Genomic DNA, 20,262 nt, shown 5'->3' on the forward strand with positions numbered 1-20,262 from the left:
TATTTTATCAAGATTGTCTGATCCCTTCACAATGAGAACATATGTCTGGGAACTGGATTTACATTCATAGTATTAGTTATTCACAAAAATCACAGTTCCCATAATAGTGGCTTTCTTCTGGATCCATCTTTGTAGCTTTTAAAGATACAACAAATCCATTGACACCCTACAGATTCCACAGTATTTTGGCTCTATAATGGTGTTTGTTGAGCGATGATAACTTCATTTGTTCTCTTGCTATGATGAGAATTCCAAAGTTCCAGTTTTAAAGAATCCTTTATAAAATTCCTGGATCCAAACAGTGTTCCTCCTTTTCACATTTCCAACATCTCTTGAATTTTTCATGAAAATCCGTCCATATGTCTTGAACACAAACAGATAAACGCCAGTAAAAACATAACCTCCCTGGCGGAGGGAATAAATGTGTGGATTTCAGGTGATTACTTTCTGACTGTGGTTTGGAAGATATCTGTAAAATCTCAGAGTTTTGCAACAATACAAAACTTTTCACTGTGCAGTTGTCCCAGTTCACCTCCTAGTAGAGTGACTCAGCACTTAAACTGACATCCCAGCAGGTGTTCATAATGCAGAGGTCTGATCTGTTCATTAACGCTGCTTTTGTGGTTTCCATTTGAAACTGAATGCATCTTACCACACAGTCAGCAGGCTTTAAACATATTCATGATGTTGTGAATAAGCTGGTAACCCAAATGAAAGGGAAAAACAAGAAAAACCCATCAATTATTTTTGCTTTTCCCACTCATTTGGGTTACCTGATTACTCATTTGCTCATGATGTCGCTTCCTGATATTACCTATATAGGTTCCAGCTGTGGCCTTGTGACTGATTTGGCACTCTGGTGAAGGTGGGCCACTGCAGTGCATTGGTGCCTCTTAACCATTTAGATGCATTAGCCACTTTTAATAAACTTTTTTAGATTTTGGACCCAAAGAACGCCTTGGCCACCCTTTTCTTTTATTGCCCCGACACCAAAGAAGACCTTGAAGCTTTTTTTTTTCGCCTGTCCACCAAAAAGCAGCGCTCCCTTGTTTAGCTTTATCAACACTATTCAGGGTTTTGTTTGATGAATATTTGGAAAACAATCCACCTTTTTGTTTTATCTTCTGCATATTCAGATACAAGGCTGTTAAATTCCTTTCCATTACTTTTCTGTGAGCATCCATATATTACAAATGAACATCCCTGCCCTTTCTATGTCACTCCTGCTCAGAGTGAATTACCGCAGCAGTGGAGGATTAACCCACTTTGGTTCTGCCTGCCTACTTTATTCACCCATCACTGCAGGATTTGGCCTCTCCATTTAACGGCCACCGATGGAAAAGAAAAGCAACAGGCAGTAATCAGTTTATCCCCCAGATTACTGGAGTCAGACCTCTAATTTTGCCTCACCGTGCAAATCATATGTTTTTCTTCTGCCTGTGCAGAATCACATGTGCATGCACTTGTTCACCATACCAAAGTTTCTTTTTGGGAAACAGCAAATTAGTCAGGTCTCACAAACCTTGAATAACATCTTATGTCAGGCAAGACTTGCAGTTTTGTCTGTTTATGTTGTAAAATGAACCCCTGACCCTGTTGGATTGACTGACCGATGGCTGATCAACCTATAAAGAGATGTAGAGGCAGTCATGAAACTGAGAGAATTTCAGTTTTACTGGAGGAGTTAGCTTTGTTAAGATTTGCACCCAGTGAAATGACTTAAGGCTGTTTCTAAATGCCGTTCGATGACGAAGGCACTGTGCTGGAAATGCACCTGCTTTCTCTTCCAGTCTCAGTAGTGTTAGTTGCCACAAGTGAGGCTCAGTTCTTTAGACAACTTTGAGCAAATATTGACGTAGCGGATGTGGTTGTGTGGGTGTGTTTACTGTGTGTAAGAATACTGAGTGTGGGCAAAGAGAGAAACGAGTCCCCAATCAACTAGATCCCTGGATGGGTCTTACAGGCAACAGGTTTCCATCTAATCTGTTTTTAAGAACATGCAAATTAATAAATTTTGATCTTGCTCAGTGTGATAGATTATTCAGTCCACCAGTACAATGAAAGTCTTGATTTTTGTTGATCTGGACAGTTTACATAGTAAAAAAATCTAAAGTCTGAGATAAAAATTACAAATGTGTGTATGTGTGCGTTGATGGTCCAATTAAACGTAACCAGATATCAATTGCTGGTAATAATATTAATACATTTTATTTATAATGTACGCTACATTTTAAACAAAGTGCTACAATTCAATTCAACTTTATTTGCATAGTCCAACTTCACAACAATGTTGTCTCAGGACACTTTACATACACATCATTTCGAGCCAATTCATACATATCCTATAATAGAAACCAACTGATTGCATCGAGTCATGACTTCGATCCAATCCCCATCCTGAGCGGCACGCGGCGACAGTGGGAAGGAAAAAACTCCCCTTTAACAGGAAGAAAACCTCCGGCAGAACCCGGCTCAGGGAGGGCAGCCATCTGCCTCGACTGGTTGGGGTGGAGAGGACAGGAAAGACAGATCAACATGTACAACTGCATTTATTCAGGAAGACCTGCGGAAAAAAGGAGAAATAACTTAGAGACGGCAATATTGGCATATATTTATACATTAATATATTAGAGTAATAGAGCGAGGTACTTCTCAGTACATCAGGTAACATCCCCATTGCTACATAAGTAATGGTTGGCTAGACCAGGGATCCCCAATGCACGTCCTCGAGGACCAGTGTCCTGCAGGTTTTCCGAGTGTCCCTGCTGCACCACACCTGATTCAAATCAATATGTATTTAGCAGACATGTGCAGAGCTTGTCTGAGTCTGAGTCAGGTGTGTTCCAACATGAACACTTGGAAAACCTGCAGGACACCGGTCCTCGAGGACCAGGGTTGGGCATCCCTGGGCTAGACTACCCATAACTATAAGAGCAATGAGCAGAACCTGGACAGTTGGGTCCCGTACATGCAGACTCCAACTCAGCAGATGCTCATATCCTAACTATAAGAATCATGGAAAAGGAAGGTTTTCAGCTCGATCTTAAACGTGTGGAGGGAGTCAGCCTCCCGAACCCACGGTGGGAGCTGGTTCCATAAGAGAGCAGCCTGATAGCTAAAGGCCCTTCCTCCCATTGTACTCTTTGAGACTCTGGGAACCACCAGTAAACCGGCAGTCTGAGAGTGAAGTGCTCTATTTGGAATATATGGAACTATAAGATCTTTTATGTACAATGGAGCTTGGTATTGGAGAGCTTTATATGTGAGGAGAACAAGTAAAAAAAAAAACAAACAAAAAAAAACATGGTAGCTCTTTCATAGGTTCCCAGAGTGGGGAAAAATAAGCTATTTGCATGATAATTATAATTACATAAGGTCTCAACTTTAAAACTCAGTATTTCTGACTTGTTTTGATCTCACAGTGTATGGTTTTATTACTGTATAGTTAGTCCAATAACTCCCACTCTAAAGTGCTTGTGTGCTTGACTGAAACAGTGTCTTACTCAAACAATAGGTTACTGTAATGCTTATATTAAGATACACATGCTAATTCCTCTAGCATCTCCACACGTAACCGTGCCGTTGCCAGGACAACAACTGGAAAAATAAAGATAAACAAAACACAACATTAATATCACATATATGTGAATGACAGAAGACGATCCATGTACATTCTTGTGAAATAAACACGTTTTGATGGAGCGCCACTCACCAGCACAGCTTCACCAGTAAACGATGGTAACTGTGCTGAACAGGGATCCAGTATGCAAGAACGCAGGGGGACATACATCACATCCTAGTTTTGCACAAATAAACCCACCCCATATACAACATGGAGAAAATTATATAATAACCCAAATAAATATAGAGTGATGGCTGTGTAGTAAAACTATGCCTCTATCAATTACTACTTATTAAATTTTAATTACCTCGGAGCACCACTCATCACTTTTACTTAACTTAAGATTCAGGAGGATGAGAAAAACCTGAAATATACTTAATTCAATAAACACAGTCTCACTTAAAGTAGTAAATTCTCAGAACGAATGAACCAGAAATTGTACATTCAGAAATTATGACAAGAACGGATGAATTGATTATACATATTTATTACAATGATGGTAAACATACAGCAGTGAAAATGAGCAATGATGGAGAGGTTATTGGTGAGATGGTCAAGTGAATTTGTTTACAGGGATTTTCATTTATGATAGTAATAATGAGAGGTAAAAATGAATTGAATGAAATGGGGCAGAAAGGAACTGGTTGGAATTGAAGCAATTAAATCGGTATCGTTATTTCACTTAAATCTTTGTTAAAATTATACTTAGTGTTTGGATGAGAATTCAAATTTATACTTTGGTTAAATTTGATGTACTGTTGAACACCACAAGTGATATCAAAGCGCTATGAAGATCCTACTTTTTCCCGCTGGGTCAGTTGATGGAGCCGGCGGGCCGGGTGGTTCTGTCCTGGACTGCAAGTCTCCGGGAAATGGACCTTCTGGCCCGCCGGCTCCATCAACTGACCCAGCGGGAAAAAGTAGGATCTTCATAGCGCTTTGATATCACTTGTGGTGTTCAACAGTACATCAAATTTAACCAAAGTATAAATTTGAATTCTCATCCAAACACTAAGTATAATTTTAACAAAGATTTAAGTGAAATAACGATACCGATTTAATTGCTTCAATTCCAACCAGTTCCTTTCTGCCCCATTTCATTCAATTCATTTTTACCTCTCATTATTACTATCATAAATGAAAATCCCTGTAAACAAATTCACTTGACCATCTCACCAATAACCTCTCCATCATTGCTCATTTTCACTGCTGTATGTTTACCATCATTGTAATAAATATGTATAATCAATTCATCCGTTCTTGTCATAATTTCTGAATGTACAATTTCTGGTTCATTTGTTCTGAGAATTTACTACTTTAAGTGAGACTGTGTTTATTGAATTAAGTATATTTCAGGTTTTTCTCATCCTCCTGAATCTTAAGTTAAGTAAAAGTGATGAGTGGTGCTCCGAGGTAATTAAAATTTAATAAGTAGTAATTGATAGAGGCATAGTTTTACTACATAATGGTGCCCCGTGTGAGGCCAAGAATCCGTTAATGAATCAGAAATTGCATTCAGAAATTACGGAATTATTGGGAAGCGCGCTGCGCTTAACTGCATGATACTGTTCCATCTGTTTTTCGAGCCGCTTGGGAAAACGCAGAAGCGTGTTCTGCGAATGATCTCTCTCTGGGAATTTTTATACACTTGGTAAATGTTGTGCTTTAATTGTTGGTGAACTGGTGTCTTTACGAATAAGCACCGGATGTGATTTGTAACTGTTAGTCTGCCAAACTGCAGACATTTGCATGCAAACGCGCCAAGACGCGTATCCAGGCCTGAGCAGAGTGAATTGGGTGCGGAATCCATCCAGGGTCATTCTGCTGGGTTCAGAACCGGCTGTCCTGCGTGTTCCAGGCGGTTGCTTTCTGTAACTCCACTCCTATCCTATCGGGGGAAGTAGCTAATCCCCACTGCGATAGAACCGGTCTCCGTAAGCAAGGAGCCGGTAGGAGATTTGTTAATTCCCGTTGCAGCGTAATCCTGCAAACGGATGTGATTGTAGCATAAAGTGCTGATATTTCCCCACAGAAGGGGGGGAGAAAACTCCAGACGGAGTTTATCTCGCTGTTTGATTAAAGCGCAAACAGGACAGGAAATTCCTGTTACCTGCCGGTAAAACCCGCAGGTGCGCTGTGTTGTCCCGTATAGCGGGAGATATCTGTGAAAAGCGGCAGACCGTACGGTCCGAGCCGAGTTGAAACGCCATTTGAGCTGTGCTGTTGGTTTGTGAATTGTGGGACAAGAAGTCCGTGAAATCTGTTGTTTGTGGGAGCGAAGTGAAGCTACTTCGGCTGCCATTGACAGACTGACCACTTCTGTAACTTGGGGGACACCTGTGGGCGGTCCTAAGCGTGTCATCGGTGACACACCGTCACCTCCTCTTTGGGAAAACCCCAATTGGTTTCGTGGTACATTGCCGCCATAGTGTGGCGACTCGTGGTAACTGCCGAACCCTTTGTACATTGTGTAAAGACCGCGCCATCGCGTGGTGTGCTTGTATGTTGCAACTTGTGGTCAATCTGGAGAAACAGTGACGCGACTGGCGACCTGTTGGCAGTGAGACTTAAAACTTGACTGAACCCCGCCGTGGGAACCTTGTAAATACCGTGAACCCGGAAGTGAATTGTATGTACCGTGGGAAAGCTGTTGTGGCTTGTGTTTTTAGCAATAGCTGCTAAGCTGTTGTAACTTGTGTTTTTAGCAATAGCGGCTACGCTGCTGTAGCTTGTGTTTTTAGCAAGAGCTGCTAAGCTCTGTGTTCAATGTTTATCCTCAACTATACTAGCAAATGGTGAATGATTGTACAGATAAGCATTTAAACAGATTAATCCATTTAACTCCTGTGGTTTGCTTATGTTTTCTTATCACATGGGTGGTAAAATAGTCATAAGTGGAATTGAGCGGAGTCAAAAGTAAAAAGAGGAATTGCCTTTTTCAAACTGTTTTGCATTTTTCTATCTTAATTTTGTTATGGAATTTTCAATCATACATAGTGTTTAAGAAAACACAAGTGCATTTAACCCCTTGTTGGAAGTTTATTATTAGTTGTTTACTATTAGTAAGCCCACATTAAGAATATGTAAATTTGCTTCTCAAATAATTGCAGCAATAAGCTTGTCTGATAACTATTTAACCTTGTGGCTTGTGTATCAAGAAAATTTTGTGATTTTATTTCTTTTGCTTAGATAACTGAGATCAGCATAGTTGTACCTTATTACTGTGGCATACCTCTCAGTTTGTAAACCACTGCGAAGATTGTAACACTAATAGGTTAAACTTAGATATCAGTAGATCTACCAACATGAGTTTGACAGGTAGCTTAGCAGGCCAAAGCGAATCCTCAGAAGCAGAGGAGAGAGCCTTGTTAACGCTAACGGAGGAAGTTGTGCCAGGATACTTGACAGCAATCCTAGATACAGACCCAGCTAACCTTCAAACAATCTTGAATGGATTGATTGAGGAAGTTGAGAAGAAAGTGCCAAAAGACAAGATGCTGACTAAAACTCTTGCAAATTTTTCAGCTGTCATCTTTGGCCAATTCAAACATGCCCAAAACCTGGTCAGTCAAGCTTCCATGAAACTCTCTGCTCAAAAGCAGAAAATTTCACAGTTGAAGGAGGATAAATCCACCCTTCAGCAGAAATTAGACTTGTCTGAAACAGTAGGCCAGCAGAACAAAGTCCAAATCCAGCAATTGACTGCGGAACTGGCTACTTTGAAAGGTGACAATCATGACTTAGAAACCCAACTCAGGGCTCAGGATGAAGAAAAACTCACCATCCTCCAAGCCACACAGAAAATTGAAGAGCTAAGTACAGACTTAGCTGCTTGCGAAGAGCAACTCGAGTCAGAGCAAACTAGGACTCGAGTTTTGGAAGAACAGCTAAGTGAAGCCAGGGTGAGGTGCGGAAGTGCTCAGGAGCAATCCGATACCTTAGCACGCCAGCTAAACAGCGTCAAGGCAGAAATAGACGCAGAGCGAATAGCAAAGTTGGAGGATTTTGACAGGTGGAAAGGCCAACCCTCTGGTCATGACCCTAAGAATCCACCTGTCATCCCTGATAGATTAAGTCCAAAGAATCCATTCAGAAGCGAAGGCAGAATGTCTGATGGGATCAGACGAAATGCCTTACCCAGACACTCACCCATGGCCGACCCTTTGGGTCCTTCCTACACAGAATTAGCTAAAATCGCCAAAAACATCAACAAATTCAATCCACAACCCCCGTATAATTCCGATGTGAGAGGGTTTCTACGAGACTTGGATTTTCACTTGCAACGATTTCCCCATGCTTCCATTAATGACAAAATCTATCTGATCAGACTGTCAGCCAACAGGGAAGTGAGCCGGTTCTTAGACAGACAGCCAGACACAGTCATGGCTAATTATGACTTACTCTGTCAGGCGCTCGAGCAAGAATTTTCCAGCGACCTGCCTCAAACAGGACTGGGCGCAGCCATGTTGATCAAACAGGGTAGGTCAGAATCTCCACAAGAATACTATTTTAGGCTAAGACAAGCATATTTTGGGCCCCAGAACTACCCAGATATGGAATCAGACCTCTCTTTCCGGACCCTCTTTAAGGTCATCTTGGAAACACATCACCAACCGATTGTGTTCCTGAACAGTCAGCGAATCAGAGATGGTACCGTCACAAATGCACGCATTGCATCTTGGCTGATGGCTTTACAGAGTTTTGACCTGGACGTGCGTTACGCCCAAAACAAGAGAAGCCCTCTAGGGTCAGATCTGGCTGCATGCCAAAACTGTACCGAGAAACCCCCTGCTCACACACCACTGATAGATGGGACTCCCCAGCCGATGACAGACTCACACCACCAGTACTTTGATTCCAATGTATGCAAAGGAATGGTGACAGCTTATGTGGATGGGTGCTCATTCCACCATGAAACCCAGGTCCGGGCTGGGGCTGGTGTTGTTTGGCTGAACGATGACCCCTTTGAACCTCAAAGCTTTAACCTGGGCTCTCAGTCCTCACAGTACGCTGAAATTGCAGCCATTTTAATCACTTTGCAGCTTGCAGTTTCCAAAGGCGTGACAGACATTGTGATTTGTACCGACTCTAATTCTGCACGTCTCAGTTTCTCCTGCCATCTTGCGCTCTGGAAACAAAATGGTTTCCAGACTTCCAGCAATAAACCTGTCAAACACAGAGACCTGTTCCTTGCTTGTGATCAGCTGATAGTCTCCCACAACATGCAGGTGTATTGGAAGAAAGTCAGAGGCCACTCACGCATCCCAGGGCAGGATAAAGAGCTGAATGACCAGACAGATGCCTTGGCTAAACAAGGAGCTGTCCATGGCACGGCATGGTCGTTTGACCCTGCATGGCTGCCACGTCCCGCCGTAGACCCGCCCTCCCACCCAATGGTTCCTGTGATCACAAGATCACAAACCTCCACCGCTAACCAGACCCCGGACTCGGCTGAGTCCCTGTCTGTTACTCCTGCCTTCTCTGACTCTGACTTAATTGCTCTTCAGGCACAAGACCCAGCCACGGCCTGGTTGATCAACTTCCTTTCGGACCCCGGCTCGTCGCCTCCCTCTGCAGCTGACTTTCATAATATTCCTGACTTGAAGAACCTCTTTGCAGTGCGCTCCTCCCTGCGTGTGGTGAAAGGTGTGCTGGTGTCTGCAGCTGACTTTCATAATATTCCTGACTTGAAGAACCTCTTTGCAGTGCGCTCCTCCCTGCGTGTGGTGAAAGGTGTGCTGGTGTTTGTCTCAGGGTCGCTCACATCTCCTGCATACGTGGCTCCCCTTAGCCAGAGGGGGGTCATGCTACAACACACGCACAATTCTCCCACTGCTGGGCACAGAGGAGTAAAGGCAACACACATGCTCAAACAGCTGCAGAAGTTCACAGTGACTCAGGCTGAGCTGAGCGGAGTGAACAGGAGGGAGAAACGGTTCATCGGAGGACTGTTAACTGCAGCGGCGGCACTGGGATCCCTGTTCAGTCTTGGAGTGTCTTCAGTAAACGCGGTTAATGTGGCGGCAATTAAACGTCACATGAATGAGTTGCAGAATGAAATTCCAGTGATCCAACAACAACTGAAACTCCAAACAGAACAATTAGCCACAATTGGTAAAACGGTGCGAGAAACTGTTGTTGTGTTAAATTCCCAGGGAGAGGCTCTTCGACGAACAACTGCTGCTGTTAATTCCCTGTTGGCTGTGTTACAGGTGGACTATGCTTACACGCAGTGGCTAACAATGCTGTTGGCAGATTACAACCGAGACGTCAGCTCATCCATCGACACTCTCGCCATCGGTCACATTCCACCCTACCTGGTCCCCTTCAGCCTCGTGGAGGAGATCCTGACTGCCACCACGGGGGACATGGTGTCGCCGTTACAGGCCCACCTCGCTTACACGCTAGGTAGTGCAATCCCAATACACGTCGACCCAGAAGCGTGGGAGCTGGGATTCCTTATGAACCTCCCGATAGTGACACCTGACAACATTTATCGGCTGAAGGATGTTGTCAACGTCGGACTGTGGCGCGGAAACACACACGTAAAGATACATACACCTGATGTCGTCGCCTACCATGATAACACGCCAGATTTATACCTTGCGCCCAACCTTCAAATGTGCACACTCACCCGCGACATTCACTACCTCTGTCCCAGCAAACCCTTCATCAGAGATGACACCGGCGGCCTGCGTGGCATCAGGAAACTAAACCAAGATTCCAGGTGCCCCACCACGCTCACACCTAAATCTCAGGTGACATCTACTCAAGCCGAAATAGTCGGGACCAGGTGGTTAATACACACCCCCGCAACATTCGCCACAGTAAACTATGATCAACATGACACCTCCAGTAAACTGGAGCTCCCAGGTCACACTCTCTGGATCTCCGTTCCGGAGGGCGCTATTGTACATGTGGGGGATCTGGCACTCTATAACTTGAGCCCAGAACAGTACCACGTGGGACTGGAAATTTCCGACTTCTTTAAAGAACACGCGCTGGAGCTCAGCAATGACGTAGTGTCGCAGCTCCAGTACGAAGGAACCAAAATTGTGGATGTAAGCCCGGTGGAGAATGTACTGAAAGATATTGCAAATAGAGAACAGAGACCCATCCAATCACTGTCCTACGCATGGTCCACGGCAGACACCGTGATTGCGGCGATGGTAGCGCTCGGTTATATTTTTGCATTCGGGATGGCATATTGTTACCTGCGCCATGCTAAATCACTCCGACACGAGCTGGAGAAATGCAGACAACGTGCGCTTCATATCCGAAGACGGAAGAAGCCGAAACAAACGGTAAACACCACAGACTTGGTAGACTTCAGTGAAGGGAACTCTGAGGGAGAGGATGGTCCCCCACCCTCTGCAGCCATTTTGGAGTTACAAGAAGTCTAAGCCTTCCCTAAGCCCATAGCACGGAAAATTAGTACATCTAACTTCCCCTGCCTCTTAATATGCCTTATATATCTTTTTAATTTCTCCTTTGGTTCTGTTGCATGCTTTACTTTTGTACGTATTATCCTCGAAATATTTTAGTTCAATAATGTAGAGGTACTAGTGTTTATGATTTAGTAATGCATGAAGAAGAGTGTTAATGAAACCTGAATTACGTAGGAAAATTAGTAACTAGTTGTGAAATAAGACCTTTGATGTACTGTGAGACACCATTTGTGATTGTCCAATAAAGGCCCTGTCTCCACCCGAAACGGACTGTTCATGGAACCTCTTCAGTCCGGATCCTTCCTGGAATACCCTCGAACGACGGTGCAGCCGAATTCTTCCTTGGACCCAGAACCGTCTGCAGTGGGGGATTATGTAGCCTCCAAGGCTCTTCCAGGAGGAATAAAACAACTTTTATTTTCCTTTTCTTTTTCTCCTTGGCAGGAGTAAATTATGGGCTCTTGATCTCCTCTTGCAGTCAGGGGTTGTCATCCTAGAGGACTGGAGAAAATGACCTTTTGTGACCCGAAAGAGGAGGATGGCTTTGGGTGTATTAGGTTTCTTTTCTTTTTCCCCCCAGATAAACACACAATTCACATTTACCTCCAGATTTCTCTTTCAGGACCTCCTGCAGACCCCAAACCAGATGGTCTGAACAAAACCTCTAACACAATTTACAGTCCCTTAGGTCAATAGATACGGAATGTCACATCGAACTAAGCAACTGGCTCTTGTCAAAATGACACCTTTACACCTCCAGATAAGACTCAACGGCGCCAGGAGAGAGACCCGGCAACTCTGCTTTGATCCTCCCCGAATATACATTCTGGGTGACAGATCCACCCCTCTTCCCACGGGAAGAAACTCCAGATGCACTTCTTTGTGTCTTAAATCTCCTTTCACTAACTGGTTTAATGTAGCCTACATGATTTTTGTTGATAGGTTTGACTGAAGTTTCCCTTTTTATTCATTCTCATATGTGATTTAAATCCTTGAACTGATCACACATCAGAATCAATCATGAACACTTTACTACATAATGTTGGATATATCTTTCCAAGTTTGGAACCCCTGTTAAGCAAATAATAGGAATGGATAAGAATGTAACACTCTTTCAGGATTCATCGGCTGAGGAAGACAAGTCATGCCAATGGATTAATCCACACTTGATAAGAAATATGTGAAATATACAACAATTGGGTTTCATGTGTAAAAGTATTACTATTGGTAAATGTTCCCTTTTCAAGCAAACAAAACATCTGCATGAGTCCCCAGAATGTTGATTGCCATGCTTAAAGCTAAGAAACAAAGTTAATAATTTGATTATCATGATCATGTTAATGAAATGGGAGAAAGGAACCAGGGCCCGCAGTGAAATAAGACCTGAATCACTCCTACCCTCTTGGTTAACAATCAAAGCTGACCTGATTGGGTAAGACTGACCAGCCTTCTGACGATTAGTGGTTTGCGATTGGTCAGGACCTAGGAGGAAGGGTCCAGTTAAATGGACCCGCGCTCTGGACTTAGCACTTCTTCTTCTCTTCTTTTTGTTTGTCCTAGCTTGTTCTTCTGTCTCGGCCCTTGACTCTCGATCGCCGTGATTCTTGTACTTTGACTTAATTTCGTTGCCCTCTCGCAACTTTCCGCTGTACGCAGCTGTTTCTTTGTTCTCATAAGTTTACTCCATCTCTCTTCTTTTGTGCGCGTAAGATCTTAACGAGATAAGTTCGAACAGAAAAGTAATATTTGTGTTGAAGGCGAAACAAGCCTTGTTTAAGTTTACCCAGCGAACATTTTTATTTTTCCTTTTTGAGATCAGTAATTCACCAGAACCGCAGTTCCACTAATTTTTGCGTCTGTACAAGTACTGCCTACCCTCAGACAGTACGCGTGGAACACAACCTTTGGAATAATTTGAGTACGAGAAACACCGCCCTTGGCTCTGGGATTCTGCTGGACAGAGATCCCAACCCATTCATCAGAGCAGCTCCAGACCTACTTCTCCCGACGCCAGAAGGTCCATTTCCCGGAGACTTGCAGTCCAGGACAGAACCACCCGGCCCGCCGGCTCCATCAACTGACCCAGCGGGAAAAAAGTAGGATCTTCATAGCGCTTTGATATCACTTGTGGTGTTCAACAGTACATCAAATTTAACCAAAGTATAAATTTGAATTCTCATCCAAACACTAAGTATAATTTTAACAAAGATTTAAGTGAAATAACGATACCGATTTAATTGATTCAATTCCAACCAGTTCCTTTCTGCCCCATTTCATTCAATTCATTTTTACCTCTCATTATTACTATCATAAATGAAAATCCCTGTAAACAAATTCACTTGACCATCTCACCAATAACCTCTCCATCATTGCTCATTTTCACTGCTGTATGGTTACCATCATTGTAATAAATATGTATAATCAATTCATCCGTTCTTGTCATAATTTCTGAATGTACAATTTCTGGTTCATTCGTTCTGAGAATTTACTACTTTAAGTGAGACTGTGTTTATTGAATTAAGTATATTTCAGGTTTTTCTCATCCTCCTGAATCTTAAGTTAAGTAAAAGTGATGAGTGGTGCTCCGAGGTAATTAAAATTTAATAAGTAGTAATTGATAGAGGCATAGTTTTACTACAGCTGACTGGTTGTAAACCATAACACATACACAATCACCCCAACATGTCTAAAAAGAAAAAGGTTTACCCCACACATCGTGACATTTATCATGCTCATTCCCAGAGCGCTGATTTCCCTGCTGAGTCCGGAGGCTGAGAAGCCACATTTCACAACTTTGTGTTTCATCCCAGAGCATCATGTGACAGTTTTTTGCTGTGCAGCACTGCGTCATGCGCGATATCCACATCAGCAACCGGATTTTAATACATTGGTCATTCTGGATGTCCACCATGGCCGATTCAGCAAAGAAACTAAGGTCAATATTTAAATGACTTTCACTTGCTGGAGAGTGCTCAGAGAAGAGACAATGAAAGAGATGCAGAATTAAAGCTGAGGTAGGTAATGTTGGGAAGTTAGCAAGATGTGAAAGTAGTGCCCTGTCTTGGCTCCTCCCCCTCTGGTTTTGATCCTTGCGTGATCCAAAGCTTTTTTCTTACCTCTGCCAAGGAGGTTATGTTTTTCCCAGCATTTATCTGTTTAACTCAAAGTTATGGACGGATTTTGATTAAATATCGGAAGTTGTTGGAAATGTGAAAAGGAAGAACAGGTTTAATTTTGACCCTGTGATCCGGATCACCGTTTGGATCCAGGAATTTTTTTAAAGGTCATTTTGGAGGTTTGCGCTTTCCGTGTGCTTTTCTAGTTCGCAGCTTTTTCCACCACCAGAATGTTCTCTTTCTGGGCTGTTTAGTGGGAGGAGGCAAATGAACCGAGTCGGGTCGGAGAAATCCTTCCTGCATTTTCTCATCCGCGAAGAAGCTTAAGAAATTAAAGAAATGAACAACTTTAATTCGGCCCGAACATTTGGATTGGTCAATTTTTAAAGATTTACAGTAAACTGAGGGGTCTAACTATATTTCTTATTGTTCGTGATTGAAATGTGACTATCAGGATGAGGAACCACTTCACCCAAAGTAAAAAATAAAATGGCTCTGAGCAACATTACCTACCCCAGCTTTAACCTTCGTACAGGGAGGTGGCTTCAAAGTCCAAAAATCAGCCAAAGTTCAGTAGTGCTGTTTTAAGAAAGCAACCCTGGCTCTTTCAGCACAAATACTGGTAAAATGGCTAAAAGAGGTCAGGTGGTGGATCCCCACACAACATGTTTAACTGCTTTTTGGGTGTAAATCTAACTAAATCCTGCATTTCCCCAGTGTATCCCAGGCCATGTTATATAAGAGTCAATATATGTGTAAATGTTAATCAGGTTTATTCAGCCCCATTTTATTTAAGTTGCATCATAAAATAAATAAATACAGAGCTGTGTATTTATCCATTAAAAATCACAGATAAGGAAAAAACCCAATAATCCTTTGCAGCCCTCTAAAAGCTGGCATGAGTACACAGTTAAGGTACATTACAAAAGAAAATGGAATTTCAGTCTGCTTGTCAAGCCTTGAAACAGCTTCTAAGTGGCATCACGCACAAAGTGGAACAACTTAATGGGACAATACAGCCTAAAATAGAAAACACCACAACCACCCTCTCAAACCATCTCCACACTTCCTGGAGGGGTGATGTGAGAAAGCTTATGGCACATGAGAACTTGTCTTCAGATTTCCCCTCTCAATAAACTCATGCAAATCTCCACTACAACAACATATAATCATAAACATATATATAAAATAAAAGTGTTACCAAGGCAACAGCCTACCATTTTTGTGCTGTGACCTGCTGGGGGTGGTACATTCAAGTTCATGCCTGACTGGCCTTGTACAGCACAGCAAGGGTGCAGCCATGCAGCAAACCGCCACCTCTAACCACTGTGGCACCAGAAGGAGGGTTCATCCAGATAAATAGACACTTGTACTAATGAGTATGTTTCTAATGGTACACAACACAGCTGCTCTCTTTGTTTAACAGTGCATCAACACTTAAGACTTCTAGCCAGCGACATATTGATGTCTGTAGGTTTCACCTTTTACCAGCATGGATGACGGAGCTCCTGCAGTTTAGAATGGCACATTACATGCAATGAACACCGTGCTCAATGCAGAAGAATCACAAAGATTTAACAACTAAAGAGCTTTAAAGAGCAAGTCCTGCCAGGACAATAAGATGTCGCATTTTCCCTAACAGCCTCTGAAGCACTGCAGGATCATCTCAGCCCAGCTGCACTTTAGAGCCAGGGCTACCTTCTTCCCATGAGCTTCATTGTTAGAACAGATAAATACTGCAGGGAGCATCTCACATAGGCTGTGTGGCTTCACTTAGTATGCCAGGACATTCTCAACACAGACATGCAATTTTTCCCTTAATCCCTGTCTTGGCTTACAGGAAAAAAGCCATTTATCTGGGCTGCTGCTCCCCACCCTAACTCACTCACACACACACACACACACACACACACACACACACACACACACACACACACACACACACGTGCGCGCGCGCGCGCGCGCACGCACGCAAAAAGAAAAAAGATAACCCTCCTAAATAAACTATTTTTCCTCAACATGTCGGGTCGGCCATCTGGCCTGCATTACAATCTGGAATGGAGGACTGGGGACACTTTTACTTGGTAATCTGTATTTTAAAACACCAGCCTTAATTTTGAACTCAAAACAAAGCTTGCAAAGCCCATTAAAAGGGTCAAGTCTGAGTAAAACACTGAAATGGTAAACAGAGATGTCACCTGTCAGCCATAGACTGTATAAGACGCACCTTGGTGCAAGCAGTGACATTTACCATTTAAGCACATTAAAACATAAGATATTTAATCACTTTTAGTGTAACAAATTGCTTTGACAATTTGAACAGAATGAAAACAAACATCGGTGGATGGATAATAGCAAACCTTTTCCAAGCCTGTTTTTGTGTATCGTCAAGCCACATAAGAGCTGGTTTAGTCGAAGTGCAAACAAAGAAAATGACTCATGTTGGACGAATGTGACAGTTTGTCAAGTCAACAAACACAGTTACACAGTTACACAGAAGGACGTTAAAAAAATTATCCAAGAAAACAGCAATCTAGTTGCCAAAGTAAAACCTTACAATTCTAGCCCATCCAAGCTGCTGTCAACCAAGGTACGCCCTGGAGCCAATACTGAGACACACATCCCCTCACACTCACGCCTGAGGTCAGTTCAGCATCACCAGTTAACCCAACATGCACGTGTTAGGACTGCGGGAGGAAGTCAGGGTACCCAGAGACCCCTACATGCACAATGACAACATGCAAGCTGCAAGACCCTCACCAAAGCTCAAACCGGAATCCTTCTGGCTGCAAAGCAACACTGCTGAACGCCACATCACCGCGTTTCCAAAGCAAAAAACACAGAGCCATGAAAGTTTTGAGTTTTTGTACCCTAGCCATCAGCGATATGTGAGGGTGCAAACACACCAGCCGAGAGCCTTGTTGCTTAAACTATTGAAAATTTCAATGAATGTATTTATATCGTCTTCTTATATGGAGCAACAAGGTCAGACTGTATTCAGTTTACATGAAGGTGACTTGTGCCAGTATAAAGTTTTATTCTGCAATGAAGGACACACTGTATAGGTGAACATGCTGAACTATTAATGAAAGCCGGCAGCCCATTAACTGGGCTGTTAACTAATCACTGGAATCAAAGAATGCATGAGAAGAAAGGACAGATCAACTAAAGTTCTCTTTACAAATCAATGTAATTTAATTAAAGGTTCTGCCTGCTATGCAGTGATGAAGAGGAGTTATGTTATTCCCTTTATCACATCATATTCTTCTCTAACATCTTGTTTCATACTAAATTATTGTGCAACAATTTAACATGTAAAGATCACTGCATATCTTGTGGAGAAGAAAATATTGAGAAGGTCATGAAATGTTTTGTTATAACAACAAAACCTCATGCTTAGTGAACCATGGCTCTCCCCAAACTAGCTAAAAACCACCTGATCTCGTCATTATTCCAGTTATATTCAGTTATACCTGAATAGATTATAGGAATGTTTTGGTTTTTTTTTTCACTTCTGAGAGTTTTAAGCAAGGAGATTTTGTGATGCCCCTTCAACAGCGTATTCATTCACTTCTATGTCACATGATTATGGCAGCCAATCAAATGTCATGATTATGTTTCTGCTGTTAGTGATGGTGAGGTGTTATTTTTATATTTTACTGGTTTAATGCAGGCTATTGCTCACTTTTGTTTATCATATTGCTTTAACATAATGTTTTGATATTCTATCTAATAATCGTGAATACTCGATATTTAAACTCTTGAAATGATTTTATACCCTAATTTTGGGCAATTGACTCATCAGTATAATTATTTAATAAGCATTACCAATGTTTTGGAGTTGTATTTATATTCCATATTGCTCTTGCATTAAAGACCAATCTGATTTTACATTAAGAAGCGAGAAGTATCTGTATCCATATCAGTGTAAATGAAAAAGCACCATAAACTAATGGTATGACGTCGACAGTATAAAGTTTGGTGTCGCCCGTCCTTGTCAGAAAAGAAAAGACTGGGAAAATAGGCAAAAGAAAATAACCTGACTCAAAAGAAAATAACCTGACTCATCTGTGATGAGTCTTATTTAAACATTTTAGTCCCACAGGTGGCGTTAATGTGGACAAGAGTTTCTTTGCGTGTTAATGTGCTTGTTGAACTGTGAGACACTGGCAGGTTGCTTCGAAGTGGGACAGACCGGTGACCTTTCTGACCTTTTCTTTTATGTCTCACCTTAAAACAATGAGCATGCATGTTGCTGGGAAAGACAAATCACATTCTTGTCACACAATCTTTGGACCAGATCTTTACTTTTCTTCATGGCATCTTTCTTTTAATCCTTCATTTATACAACACAAGAACCTGGGCAAAGTGGATGTTTCTGTCATCCCAGCCATCGTTATGTCTTTCAGTTAAACTTCTTTGGTTTTTGATGATGCTTTGAATGTTTTCTTCTGTTTTGACTGTTGGAGAGAACTGTTACTGAGAAATATTAATTAACAGGCTTGTGTGTGGCAAACACAGGTTATCGGAATGAAAGGAAACATGTTCTGCTCTTTAAGTTCTATTTATCTGATAGATTGCAGCTTGTTTGTATAAATGTTTCTTCCTCAGAGTTTGGTCACGGAGTTCCTCTGGGTTCTGTGCTTTATCTGATATTTTTACACTTTATACACAGTGTTGTCATTGTCATAAATAATGGGATCGGTGGTCATCATAAAACATAGTCACAAAGGCTAATTGTTCTTTTTTTTCCTATCTTTGCTTCTTAATGGAGCGGATAATTACGCTAACTCACCCAGAACCTGTTAGAGGGCACAGTGACTACGCAGACATGGAGTTAAGTAACTATAATTTAGGTCCGATCTAATTGCTGCAAATAACCTTGTGTTCACCTGACGACAATAGAGCCACAATCAGCCATTTATAATTAAAAACTGATTTCATATAATGAATAAAATGTTGAAACAAACTGAAACCAAACTCAATAAAAATTAAGTGAAAAAGACAAAATCTATTACAATTCTTCATGACAACCTTTGACAAGATGTTGTTGGTCACAGTCTTTCACAAAAGCAGTGCTTTCACCATCCATGACCTGCTAAAGGTGAGACCGTGACAGGTCACAGCTTAATCACAATATGTGACATCAACTGCATCTCTAATTTCTTGTAGGGTTTTAGTCTGTGTGCCCTTTACGAATAAATTATTCATCTGACCATCTATTATCAATACTCTCATTACTCTGCAGAAGGCCGTGGGGGGCTGGAGACTTTCCCACTTGACATTGGATTAGAGGTACATTATGCTAGTTCATGACTGGGCTAACATTACAGAAAACTCACAGCAATAAGAAATGCCTGTTAATAAACATGTTTAATAAAAATGCAATCTCACAAACTGATTGATAAAGCTATAATGGTAGTGGACTATAGTTGCCATTTGTGATCGCATCTACCTCTCCTCTGCTGCTACCATAGACTATATATAGAGATGGACGTAGCCTCCGTGACGTCGCCCGTAGGTTTCTGAAGAGCTGAATTGAAGCTCGGTGGGCGGTTCCTACCATCACCATCTTGGCAGGGTCACGTGTGTCGTCTCACCCGGAAAATACAAATATGGGCAAAGAGGTGGAGCTGAGATGGGGGCTGTGAGCGTCATGGCGGATGATTTGCATTGAGCAAACTCTGAGCTTTCTGTCGCTAAGAGCTAACCGAGCTAACCCGGAGATAACAGGAGCTAACCAGCTAACAGAGGTAAGCGGGCTAAAGCTAAGTCACCTTGTTAACTGGCTAAAAACCGTGGTTGTGTCGGGTACCTGTCAATCAAAAGGACACGCCCCTAAATATGCCGAACTTCAAGATTAAATTACTTTTAAACGGGCGAAATTCACTCCCCCCACAGTTGTCATGAAGGTAAACCTGACCTATTAAACCTAAAATGGATTTTTGTACCAGGCTGTAAACGTGTTTATTTCTGCTGTGAAGTTGGTCTTTTTAACATGGGAGTCTATGGGGATTTGCTCTGTTTTGCAGCCCCTAGTGGATGAAGGGGGAACTGCAGTTTTATGCACTTCCGC

Source organism: Telmatherina bonti (genome assembly GCF_933228915.1).
Source record: "Telmatherina bonti genome assembly, chromosome: 6".
In the NCBI taxonomy this organism is placed as follows: domain Eukaryota; kingdom Metazoa; phylum Chordata; class Actinopteri; order Atheriniformes; family Telmatherinidae; genus Telmatherina; species Telmatherina bonti.